Raw genomic sequence first — 13704 nt, 5'->3', positions numbered from 1 at the left:
CTGTCAGTGAGGGCCACAGGTGGTACCCTTGGGACAAATTTGTGGTTTCCCATCCACTCATCAAGGTTGACCTTGAAGATTCATGGCAACTTCTATACACACACATAGTTCAAACGGAGTAGCTGCTTTCGTATTGTGGAACGGATTACTTTTACTGCTGTTCTTGTGTGGAAAAGATTGTTTTTCAGCTTTACCCTGTTCTATTTGGATGTATTGGTGAAAAGAAGAAACGGGACACATGCAATTTATGTTAGGTAAACTCTTTATTTCTTATAGCTTTACAAACAGTTCTGAAGAAACTTTCAGTGTAATCTTTTAATGGGCAGCAGTGTCACTCATGATAGGTTTATGATAAAATGCATCATGTTCATTACTAATCAGGACCCCATTTGTTTTCTGTCAAAGTCTGTATTATATTATTTTGTACTTTCTCATGTGACTGGAGATAAGTTTGCTCAGTAACTGGTAACAGGCTGGATTTAAGAATTAACTAGCTGGGCAAACACTTGGAGTTAGAGGGATAAACTGTTTTACTTTTTGAATTATCCAAAACCCTAGTTTACCCTATTTGTGGTGATGGGAAAGCTGGAGGATATACAAACACTCAGGTAGGAGAGAAGCAGAAAACTAATCCAGAATGCAGTTTTGTTGTTTGTCTTTTCGGCTTTTCCCAGTTAGGGGTCTCCACAGTGGAACTCCGATCCGCTAATGATTGGCAGATTTTTATGGTGCCAAGTTGCCAGCCTGATGCCCAACCTTCAGGGAAGGCACACCCTTCATGCATGTCTTTCGGAGGCCACTCGACCGCGGGGAGGACATGCAGACTCCACACAGAAGGCACTCCAGCCGAGAATCGATCGGGAGAACCTCTTGCTGTGAGGCGATCCAGAATGCAGTGCCAGTCTTTAATCTAGGTAAAGATGGAGAGTCTGTGCTCTCAAGTAGGTAATGTACTAAGTCATTTAGTACATTGACATCATTCTCATTGTAAATCTTGTGCAAAACATATTTACGGACATTGTATGTATAGCAGCTTAATTGAATTACATCATTTTAATTCTGTTTCAGACACAAACCTACATTAGTTTAGAATTCAAGATTTATGAATTGAGAGGTTGTGGCTGAAGGCTGAATGCCTCATCCTGTTAGTGCATATGCTAGCAATCTTTGACTTTCTTTTACTGTGTTCGTATTTGCTCTGCTTTCATTAGTATGTACTTGAATTTAGATCATTGAGAGTGTAGTGCACCTTGTAGGAACATCAGCTGTAACAAGAGAGCCTTGTGGTATTATTTTTTTCAGGAGTTAGAAACTCTGCTCTTTGGTCTGCGGATGAGTTGTGAATGGGTGATTCGATGTGTAGAATTGCATTGTTGCAAGGGACATACCTCAAAAATTAATATTCTCATAATCTTCTTTTCTCCCTCTTTAACAGAGACTTCACTTTTGCATTTCAACATGTTCAACACTGATTCACCGTTTAGATGAGAAATGGTTGGCTACAGGTAAGCATTTCTTAGTGATCAACTACACTCATTAGAAATATATTTCAGTGTGAACGGCAGAACAAGAATATAAGTTTGAGATATTGGCAAGCCAGTGTTAGTTTGATATAATCTCTGTGGTCTTTGTCCAGCTGGATTTCTGGCATTATACAACAGAAGTCTCTAGTAGTCAGTACCAGTGATCTACTTGAACATCTAGTTTTATAGTAAGTTCCTTCCACAGCTATAATTTAGTGAACTTTTGTTTCGATTCTGAAAAGCAACTTGAAGAAAAATTCTGTGTAATGGTATTCCATTCAGTATGGAATGTAATTGACTCAAGTGCTCATTCTGAATTTTGTTTTCCTGTTATTAAAAGCACTATTTGCCCTGTTATAGTACATTGCTGCTTGCTTCTATAATCATAATAGGTAATACCAGTAATGGTGTCACTTTGACATATTCCTGTGCTTGGCAAGCTGCAAAAAATGGCTTCAGCTCTGTGGGTTTCTGGAAAGTGTGTCTTGAACTTGGGCCACTCTTCTAAGTTTATAACCTAGTTTTAAAAACATGTATAGGGATTTGGATTACTCCCCGTGTATTGGCTTGACACTTGAAGTGACAGCAAACCATGTAAACTGGTCAGCTCCGTTTTATGGAGTTTTGCTGTGTGGTAACCGTGCACAAATTTGTAATTGCACTGTTTTGGAGCTTAGGGATACAGGGTGTGGGAATCCGGAGGTTGTGATTCATTTCAGAGATGATTGCTGTCTGTATTACCAAAGGTCTCCATTTGTGAAATTGTGGAACAATATAATAAGAGTGATTTCCCTTTACCTGTACAGTTGTGCTATTTCAGAGTTAGTATATGTTGAGTTGTGGTATTGTGGGAAGATATGCAGGTGGTTTGACATAACTGACATACACAGAAGAAGCCTGACTTATTTGTTAATTAGTATTTAAAGGTGCCTGTCATAAATGCAATATCCAGGAGTTTGTACGATCATTGTATTGCTTAAGTGACTTTCTTGACCCACACCCAGTCTTGAATGTATATATTAAGCAACCTGTTAGACTGTAAATTCATGCTGAGAATTAATCCACAAGAGTAGGCAATTTCATTCCAGTAATCTTCCTTGGCATCACATGTGGAATTTTGTAGCCCTTACTAAGATGTCTGCATTGTATTATTCATTAATTTAGTCATTCATTTTCTAATACTTGCATTACATTATTCAAGGTTATGGCAAAGCAAAAGCCTTCCCCAGCACTCATTAAGTAATCATGGACATTATGCCAGTCCTTTGCTGGATGCAGTCACATGCACACAGTGTGCTTACAGTTAAGCAGTTTGTAGGACTGGCAGATTATCTACTTGCATCCCTTTCAGAGTGAGGAAGAATTCAGAGCTCAACGATCCCTGTAAGGACATGCAGACTTTGAGCAGAGGAGACATCAGTGCTGTAAACTGAACTAGAGAGCCTGTGCACTGTCGGGCAGCAGTGCAAACCTTTAATGCTGTGTGCAACTCTGTCACATTGCTTTCTGAAAAAGTTGAACACCAATCACATTACTCTTTGTAGGTTTCCAGTTTAGTGGATAGATAAGAAAATTACTACATGCTGTATGAAAGAAGAACAAGCATCCAGTATGAATGACAGTAAATAACAGGATTTAATTTTTGCTGTTTTTTTCTGACCTTTTGTGGTAGCATTTCACTTCCTCTATTTGTAGATGAGGTGTTAACTTTGATCAGTGTATCTGTATCAAAACTCAGATTTAGTTTGCATAAAAACAGCTTTCAGAAACTTGCATTTAGAACATGCAGTGATAGCTATTGTTCTGTTAATATGCATCAGTCTTCACTTTTCTTTTCTATGGCTTCCTCACAAGTGGCAGTGTAATCATAAACTGAATTGTAAACTGAGCTTCTAAACATTGTTACCATGCGGTATTTACTTCTACACATTACTTAGTGATGCACATCACTTACTGATGTGAGTAATTTATTTGTGTGTTGATCTTCCTTTTTTTAGTTTAGATCTGATCTTGTCAGTTTTCATTCTTCCTCAAGTAAAGGGTTTGGATCCAATCCTGGGATCCAACTTGGCAGTTAGACTAGCTTGTTGCCTCAAAAACATTTTGCTCCTTCCCTACCCATAATACACCAACCCCTAATATCTCTTCGATCTTGTTTGCTGCTTTCACATCTAAATGTGGTTGCCTTCAGCTCTCTCGTCATAGAGTGGGAGAAAAGTCTTTTTCTGTACAAATTTCCTTTTCAAAGCTCCTTTAGTACACTTGTTAGTGTGTTTTTCTACCTACCATTTTTGGTAGGCCTACTTTTCCTTCCCAACCCTTTCACACTTTGTGTGCTCTAAATTTACCATTCTTGGCATTATCTTTCCTTTCTGTTACACCTAGTGTAATTTCTTCAGTAGTATTTGTGGTACCTTACTTTTCTGTCCTTACCTACTTTAAAAAATAAAAGTTGTATTTTTTGATTGTTTATATTATTGACAGGATGTCCGAAAAAGCTCCTAATTGCCAATCTCCATTCTCTTTGCATATATTGCTTGGGCCCAGATCATTTGAAGATTGCAGTATTTGTAATATCTTTAACCTTTATGCTCTTGCCAACAGGAGGAATAAATTGATATTAAAGTTTGCTGCCTACCTCCTTTCTGAAGCCATCACTGGGGCTCAATCCCGAAACAAAAAGCAAAAGACCCATTGAAAAGGTCTAAACCTTTGGAGTCTTTTGCCTCTTCCTCAGTGGAACCTCCAAAACAAAAGTGCAGAAAATTGATCCAAAACGTGTTAAGATCTGACCATCTTCGGATCCGACAAAATCTTCATTGGATCCAAAGCCTCTACCCAGGACCACATACTCCCCCCGTTTGGATCCAGTGCCGTCCAGACTGCCTTCCCCTTTCTTGGAAAGGCACTCCAAATTTCCATCCCTGGCATCTTCTCATTCCTCCAGGAGTCTTGCTGAAGCAGATGTAGAGAGAATGATGAGGAAATTTCTTATGGCGCAAATTCAGATGGGAGCTCTTATGGCTCTTACTCCTTTGAGTCAGGAAGCATGATCATCCATGATCATCCACTACTCTACCCATTACTGCCCCTTCTCTAATCCATCCTGTTGTTTTAGAGTTCCTAGATCCGAACATTCTGGGTCTGTCTGGTTTGGAACTGAAGAAAGTCCTTTCTTCAGATCCAGATACTGCTCTGAGTGCACTGGCCGCAACATGCTTGGAGCCGGATGACTAAGTCGAAGCATCCCTGTCAGATCTGGAAGGCTGGAGTTGACTGTCTTCCTTTTGGAGCATCGGCACGGGACAGCTCAGCTCTGGCTTCCATTTTGGGTGGGCTGCTCTCAGAGTGGAGGGAGGTGATGGGCCAGAAATTTGCTTTCTTTGCTCTGTTGTCTTCCTTCTCTCTGGAGTGATCTGCCTTTGAGATTGTGAAGAGAGTGTTCGTTGCTCCAGCGGGACAGATGGGTCTTACCCCCTTGGATCCACCCTCTACTTCCCAGGTGACTTTGTACCATGAGCCTGTACATTTTTCCCTACAGGGACAGCTAGCTCAAGGCTGCAAGACAACCCAACTCAATCCTAATCTCGTCTGATACTTCACCGGATCACCCCACCGAGGAGATCCCTAGGAAGAGGAAGTGCAAAAGGAGGCACTTGTACTCTCCTTAAGAGTCCGTCACTGAGGATACTGACCTCGATGAAGGAGAGGGGGTCCTCAGAATCATCACCTGATGATGTCTCATTTGGAGACATTCTGGAGATCCTTAAGCAGAAGGGTGGCTGGTCTTCCCAAGAACCTTCTCTGGAGGAATTATTATTTCTCGAGGCTTTTGGAGCTGGCCCATCTACCTCCTGGAGCTGGCCCGTCTACCTCCTGGGTTACCCCGCCTGCCAATGAACTCATTGATTTGGTCTCTAGATGGGTGTGGAAGGAACCTGATACATTTGAGCCAAGCTCCAGGAGACTATACTGGATTATGGCTCCACCAGTAGGCAAGGAATTTTAGCTCAAAGAGGTGCCAGTAGATGCCATGGTTGTGGAGGCAACTACAAAAAAGAAATTTGCGGGACAGAGTTCTGCTGCCCATCATCCTAACAGAGAGATTAGAATGATTCACAGAGTTGAAAAGCATGTTTATGCTTCAGCGACATTTGCACTCAGATTGCTGAACTATCTGGCACATTTTACAAGGCTTCAAAGAGATAGCATTAAAGTTCTATTGAAGTCTTTCTGTAACCGAAACTGCAGATCTGATATTGTTTATCCTCGTTCATTCCTTACGTATGGGTATCGGTTCCGACCTCGTAACCGAGCCGGCCATTTTCCAAGCTCGCGTCAGCTACAGACTCTTGAGCTAAACTCTTACCCATAATCCCTGTCTCCGTGTTACCTCAGATTTTGTTTGCTGCGTTGCCATTCGGTCGTGTCAAGCTGCTTCTCTTGAGCTAAGTATAGGTATTTGTTGTCAGACTAGTCATATATATAACTTTTTCTGTCAGAAAAGTTTCTATTTTGTCTCTTACCTTATCGCATTTAGCAACCATATTTTCTCGAGTTTTCTTCTCTTTACACCTTTTACTGCGAGGTATTTCTCCCTTACCATCGTTGGTAATCTCTTCCTTTCTTCATACCTTCTGGTATTCTTTTGTACCATTGCTGGTCCCCTTTTTCTATCATGGCAGATAAGAAAGGTAGTCCGGGATTTAAAAGGTGTTCTGATTGTGGACACAAATTACCTACATCAGATGCACACTCTTTGTGCGTTTATTGCTTGGGGGTGTCCCACTTATCGGTTGACCTGCCCTGTGCTATTTGTAAAAATTTTTCTAACAGAACCTTGTTGGAAAGGAAAAATAAGTTGTTGCTGAAGGGACTTCTCATATCTCCCTTTTCAGAGGCTATTTCTGCGTCGGAGGCTTCAACCCCTCCTAGAGCCCATAAGAAAATTTTGTATGGTCCTACTAAGGCCAAGTCTTTGCCTTCGTCCCTGGCTGGGGACTCCCACCAACCAAGACTTAAAAAGGCTAAAGTTTCTGCTTTGAAGCTCACTCAGTCAGCCCCAGTGCTTTCGGTGCCTAGACCTTCGGCACCATCAGTGATTTCAGCTCCGTCTTCATCTGTAGGCTTTACTATATCGGCACAGTGGGGCTCCTTGGTTCAGACTGTTACGACTACTGCAACGGCACCGACCATTCAGGCAGCGCAGACCTTGACCACATCTGCTCCGACATCTTACTCGGAACCGACGCCTCAGTTATTGGCTCCAATTTTGTTGGTTCCAGATTTGGTACCGGCAACCACTTCGGCACTGATCCTTGTGTCAGTGCAGACCGTGACCTCGGCACCAATGATTACCTTGGTGCAGACACCCGTAGTCCAGTCTCTCTCGGCACCGTTGTTTTCGGTGCAGACTGGTGAGGTGGGCACCGAGCTTGTCTCTTCTGTGGACAGACCTGTTTCTCCCTCAGTCTCCGTGAGGTCCACTAGAAGCCTTTCCGAACATGACTTGTTGCGTCTTGTGGATCAAGTGCTTCTAGCCAGAGTGATCCCACCCCCCAGGACCTATTCTTCCTTGGGAGGTGATCACCCATCTCCAAAGACCCCTTCTTATTCTCCTCCTTCATTGCCTTTGAAGTCCATTGATATAGCACAGTCTTCCCCCTCTGCGGTTCCCTTTATGGATCTCACTAAGGAGCCGCAGTTGCCTTCATGGCAGGAAAATTTTGCTACGACCCAGGATAACAGTTGTGACACGTGTAATTTGCTGTTCCACAGCCATCTGGGGACTCCAGTCTGCAGGCTGAGCCACTTATGGGAGGGGTGACCCCTGTCCTGGACACTCACCCCTCTTCAGGTGGACCAGCCTTTCAACTGATGGAGAAGGCTCTGGCTTCTGCTGGCGATACTGTGCTGTCTATCCCCCCCGCCCTCCTTTGGTACACTGTTTTCACAAGTCGCCCCTAGCGGACACCAGGTGCAAGGGCCTCAGGACATATTCCCACAGGAAACCTCTTTCCCGCTGTCTTCCCTAGCTTCTCCCTCTGAGGAAGTCCACTGGAAAATTTTGTGTAAAATGAAGCACATGGACTCCACAGAGGAGTCCCTCACTGAAGACACAGACTTTGATGAGGGGAAGGATCCCCTCGGTCACCCTCTGTGTTATCCTTTGGTGATATCCTCAAAATCCTTAAACAGAGAGGTGACTGGCAGCCCTCTAATCTGACCTCTGAGGAGTCTGTGTTCTTGCAGGCCTTTCGCGCCTGCTCCCCTACCTCCTGGGTTACTCCACCTGCCGATGAACTTGCCCGGCTCATCGTGCACCATGCGTGGAAGGCTCCTGACACCGTCGAGGCTATTCCCCTGAGGCCAGATAAGATTTTGTCCCCTCTTCCTACGGATCCCCATTGGTCTAAAGGTCTTCCTGTGGATGCTCTGGTGGTGGCAGCCGCAACAAAAAAGGATCTGGTGGAAGAAGGTTTGTGAGAGTACAAAAATTCCGGATGGTCACAATACAGTCTATCTTTCCGCTTTAGGAAAAAGGCCATTGGATGTGCTCGATAGATTTTCAAGATGCGTACTACCACATAAAAGTGGACAGGCCATCAAGAAGATTTCTGTGCTTCCGTGTGGGAGCCAGTCACTACCAGTTCAGAGTACTGCCCTTCGGACTCTCTACAGCCCCCAGAGTGTTCACAAAGTGCATGGCAGTCGTCACAGCTCACTTGCAGCTACAAGGATTCAGGTGTTTCCATACATAGAAGACTGGCTCATTTCCACCCCCAGCAGACATCTACTGGCAGAAGCCCTGGCATACTCTCTCCTCGCTGCACAAATGCTAGGCATAACCATAAACTGGCAGAAATCTAATCTCACCCCATCTCAGTCCACAGAATTCATAGGGGTTATCTTGAATACAAAGAACTGCAGAGCTGCCATTCCAGAGCACAGAATTCTAAGGATAAAGCAACAACTGATCCCAATCCTTTCAAGGGAGAAATCTACAGCTCACTCTGTCCTACAGCTGTTGGGTTCCATGGCAGCCTCCATCACAATTGTCCCCCTGGCCAGGTTTCATATGAGGCTTCTACAATGCCTACTGCTCACCCAATGGTATTCTTTTCAGCATCCTCTTTCAAACAAGATTCGAGTAACCCACAGGTGCAAACAGGATTTAAATTGATGGATGACACACAATCCGTTACAATGGTCTCGCCTTTTCTCCCCCCAGCAACCCAAGGCCACAGTGACCATGGACGCCTCCCTGATGGGGTGGAGTGGGGGGGCTGTGTCAGGAACAGACAGTCCAAGGCACTTGGTCCGAATTGGAGGCCCAACTGCATATAAATGTTCAAGAGCTGAGGGCTGTGCTTCTGGCATTGCAAGCATTCCATCCCCTGCTGCCATCTGGGACGATTGCGATTCAATCAGACAACATGGTGGTGGTCTGGTACATCAACAAACAAGGTGGAACCAAATCTTATCCCCTTTGTCAAGAGGCCATGAGGATATGGCAGTGGGTGATGGCTACCAACCATTTTCTTCTAGCAACGCACATTCCTGGGAGTTCCAACGTGATAGCAGACAGACTCAGCAGGTGCATTCTACAACCTCTCACGAGTGGTCCCTGAATCCCTTGATAGTGACGGAGATCTTCCACCGCTGGGGCCGTCCTTACTGCGACCTCTTTGCATCCCCGACCAACTACAAATGCAGCAACTACTTCGCCCTGATTCCCCCTCCGGGACAGTCAACCAGGGTCGCTCTAGTCCACAATTGGCCCTCGGGTCTTCTTTATGCATTCCCATCTTTTCCCCTCATTCCCCAGTGTCTGAAGAAAGCCCGTCAGTTGAAGAGCAAGGTGATCCTCATAGCACCATATTGGCCTCGTCAGATTTGGTTCCCATTCCTTTGGCCTCACCTACTAGATCGACCATGGATTCTCCATCCAACCCTGGAGTTGATCTCACATCCACAGAACCTGATTCATCCCAACTTGGACAGCCTGATTACCAGGCAGAATTTTATCTTTCTTTACCAGTATGAGACATTCTCGTTGCATCTCATAAGTCTTCCAGTAGAATTACTTATCTAAGCAGGTGGAAAAAATTTACCTGTTGTCTGAAAGAAAAACAAGTAGATCCCTTGTCAGCACCAGTGTCAATAATACTAGAGTATTTGGCCGACCTTTTTCAATCGGGTCTATCGGCCTCTACCATTAGAGTTCATTTGGCCACAATATCTAATTTCCATGAGGGTGTCCAAGACTCCTCACTTATGTCACACATATTGTGCAAGACCTTCATAAAAGGTGTGAATCATCTGAAGCCACCATGATATCTGTCATTAGTTCTACAAGCTCTGACAATGCCACCCTTCGAACCAGCTTCTTCTTGCGACCTCAAATATTTGTCATGGAGAACCTTGTTTTTGGTCGCCATTACTTCTGCCAGACGTATCTCTGAGCTTCAAGCTTTATGCATTAAGAGTCCATTCTTGATTTTTCATAGAGATAGAGTGTCTTTGAAAACTAATCCTTCATTTCTGCCAAAAGTGATCTCTGAAATGTCCATTAATCAAACCATTGAATTGCCAGTTTTCTTTCCCAATCATTCAAACAGAGGAGAGTATTGTCTACATACCCTAGATATTCACAGGCAAATCCATTTTTACTTCAACAGGACTAGGTCCTCTCGTAAATCTGACCAGTTATTTTGGCTTATTCTGGACCTAGATTAGGATCTGCTGTTGCTAAGGTCACATTAGCTAGATGGTTGAAAGACTGTGTGACCTTCATTTATACACAACGTAATATTCAGTTGCCTACTACCATGAAGGCTCATTCGACAAGGTCGGTGGCAACTTCTGCTGCCTTCCATGCCAGAGCTTCTTTACATGACATCTGTGCAGCTGCAACTTGGGATACGCTTCATACCTTAATCAATCATTACAAATTGGATTTGGCCTCCAGGGGAAGAGCATCTTTTGGTTTGGTTGGTGCTCAGGAATATCCTTCCTGATAAAATTGCGAAATATTCCAAAGACAACCACAAGGCATTCTATAGTTATGTCAAGAATGTAAATGGCAATGCTCAAATCTGCTCTGAGCTACAACAGAATGGCATTAAATTTACTGATCCCAAGGATATTGCCAATATCCTGGCAGATCGATTTAGTGCCAACTTCACCCCCTCACCCCCTAAAGGGCCCGTCTCAATACCAAAAGATTGCCAAATTCCGATAATCACGGCCACACAGGTAGAAACCGCACTCTCCAAAGCTAAGAATATAGCATCCATGGGACCAGATGACATCCCGGGCTATGTACTACATGAACTTCAAAATGAACTGGCACCTCACTTAAGTGTCATGTTTAATCGTAGCCTCACCTCAGGCTTCGTGCCCACTGAGTGGCACACAGCTACAGTTATCCCGCTCCACAAGGGAGGATCTGACTCGGATCCTGGGAACTACCGTCCCATCAGTCTGACAAGCCTGATCTGCAAGGGCATGGAACACATTATCATGGAACTTATAAACAAAGACATTGGCAACCTTCAAACACTGGACCCCACCCAGTTTGGGTTTGTGAAGGGCTGATCTTGTCTCCTGAATCTGATTGACTTCTTCAAATCAGTCTCCAGAGCTGTGGACAAGGGTAAAGACGGTCCACACAGCCTATCTGGACCTCGCCCAGGCCTTCAACACCATCCCCCACTCTGGAATCATAGATAAACTTACTAAGCTGGGCATAAATCCCTACGTCACTCGATGGGTTGCCAACTGGCTTACTGACAGAACCCAGACTGTAAAAGTAGCCGACTCCAAATCCAGCTCCAGACAAGTGGAGTACCTCAGGGTTCAGTCCTGGGACCACTCTTGTTTAGCATCTACTTCTCTGAAGTACAGGCCAACACTTAGGGACTCTGGCTAACAAAGTTCGCAGATGACTGCAAACTGGGAGCCATTATTGAATCCCCAAATGATGTGGATATTCTACAAAAAGGGTCTTACAGAAACAGATGCCTGGTGCCAGAGCCATGGGCTCAAACTTAATACCAAGAAATGTATAGATGTTATGTGATCCTATCTCGCCTACATTCTGTACTGATGGGCTCGGAGCCGATCCCTCGGCTCCGACTCGGCACGCTATGCTATAGAGCGAAGCCTCTTATTGGCTGAGCTATTCTCTATCCCAGGATGCACCACCACTAATCCCCCAGATCTCGTTTGCCGCTTACAAGCTAGGACGTGGTCTCAAACTTGGCTGAGCTAAGTACTGTTTTTTTTTTTTTCTAAAGTTCCTGTCAGGAAATTTCTTATTCTTACCCAAAAGCTGTTTTAACAGCTATTGTTGTACGAGTGTGTTTGGTTCATTTCTCTGTGGTAAATTGTGTGTTTGTTTAGGGGAAAGGTTTCCCATTTAAGTTAGAGGGGCCTTCCCCTATTCTTCAGCTACTTTCTCATTTTTTTCTTTCAGGAGGTCAAGTTACCTGTTTAAGTTAGAGGGTCTTGGCCCTCCTTTTTAGTGGTTTCTGACTTTGTATTGTACCGTTTAAAAAAAAAAAAAAAAGTTAAGTTAAAGTTAAATATTTTGTATTGTGGTAAATCTTTGTTCTAACAAAATAGTGCTTCTTTCTACTGGTTTAGTGTTTTTTGATAGGCATTATTATGTCAAAAGAACATAGACCCTCAGGGTTCAAAAAGTGCACGAGGTGCGGTTATAAGATGTCTATAACCGATGACCACTCGTGTGATATTGTTTAGGCGCCAAGCACTTAGAGGAGTCCTGTAGCGTGTGTCACGCCTTTTCATCTAGAGTCCTCCAAGAGAGGAAGAATAAATTAATACTGAAAGGGCTGATTAAACCCTCCTTCGAGGAGGCCTTATCTTCCTCATCCTCTCCTACCAAGAAGAAAGCATTGGCTCCGACCAGCCCGTCCGGAACTGACTGCTAAGAAACCTAGGCAGGCTTCTCCATCGGCTCCACAGACTTCGGAGCCGAGGGCGGAACGGTCTGCCTCGATGCCTCCAGTCTCGACTCCTCTGGTTTTGGAGCCGAGGACTGGGGCGTCGAGAGGCGGGTCACCTTCATCGGCTCCACTGATTTTGGAGCCGATGAGGGTTGCCAGCTCAGACTCTTCCCTTCGGCCGAAGCCCTCCTCCGCACCGAGGGAAATTGTTTTGGGATCTCCCTCGGAACCGATATTGGTAGAGTCCATTCGGAGCCGGTCCCCCAGTCCTTTGGAGCCGATGGAGAAGTCGGTTCGGACCCGATCGGTGTCATCTAGATCCTCCAAGATGTCTGATTCGGACATCGACAGGGTGCTCCTAAGACTTTTCCAGTCTCCTGTGTTCCAAAAGTTAGTTTCGGCTCCAGCCCATTCGGCTTCGGAGCCGATGGTCCACCCTGTAGTTATGGTTCCTCCTCCAACAGCCTCGGCACCGTTGGAGCCGGTGCTGGTGGAGCCGATGGAGGTTTTCGGTCGGGCCCGACCCTTACTCCAACCCGGCTCGAGTCGGAGTTCGCACGTGGACCTCCTCTGTCGGCCCCGGGGACGCCGGGACTGATGTTTTGGTCCCAAGCCTTCCTCTCGGTGCCAGCTGGGGTACCGTCTACTGTTGTGGCCACGGAGGTGGGACCTTCCCAGGATTCTAGTGGTCCGGCCTTCAGGGCCATGAGGAGTGCGTTAGCCAAATCTTCTTTGGCTACCTCCACGGTCTCTCCAGCACCTTCCCTGCATACGGAGACTGGGTCTTTGGCAGTCCCCCTGTCCTTAGACAGCGGAGCCCTGGGGCCTGAGGTCACCCCCACTGGGGGTTCCCCCCCTCCTGGAGGTCCCTCTGAAGCTTCTTTGGAGGAACCCCCAAGGAAAAGATCGTGCAAGAGGAAGCACGTTGACTCCCCCGATGAGTCTCTCACGTCAGACACTGATCTTGATGATGCAGAGGGGTCCCCTAAGTCGTCCTCAGATGATGTCTCCTTTGCAGACATCCTGGAAGCCCTCAAACAACGAGGCGGCTGGCAATCCAAACCCCCTTCTGCTGACGAGTCGGTGTTCCTTAAGGCCTTCGGGGCTCAGCCCTCCGCCTTCTGGGTGTCTCCGCCCTTCAACGAGCTCCTAGATTTGATCTGTCGAAGGGCGTGGGAACACCCAGACTCTGTGGAACCGGTGCCTGC

The 13704-nt window shown here is 45.4% G+C and overlaps 1 protein-coding gene across 3 annotated transcripts in view; it reads left to right on the top strand.

Moving 5' to 3' along the window:
- Positions 1-13704, top strand: part of TAOK3 (TAO kinase 3) — a 2060965-nt gene that overhangs the window by 335415 nt on the left and 1711846 nt on the right. For all 3 annotated transcript variants that reach the window (XM_044068327.1, XM_044068326.1, XM_044068325.1), the window contains exon 2: positions 1436-1505. The gene's annotated coding sequence lies outside the window, so the exon portion shown is untranslated. The remainder of the gene's footprint in view (positions 1-1435; positions 1506-13704) is intronic.

This window comes from Protopterus annectens, chromosome 4.part0 (assembly GCF_019279795.1).
Source record: "Protopterus annectens isolate FY-2018-M chromosome 4.part0, PAN1.0, whole genome shotgun sequence".
In the NCBI taxonomy this organism is placed as follows: domain Eukaryota; kingdom Metazoa; phylum Chordata; order Ceratodontiformes; family Protopteridae; genus Protopterus; species Protopterus annectens.
Note: the sequence above shows the minus strand (reverse complement) of the source record. Positions and strands in the feature narration are given on the sequence as shown.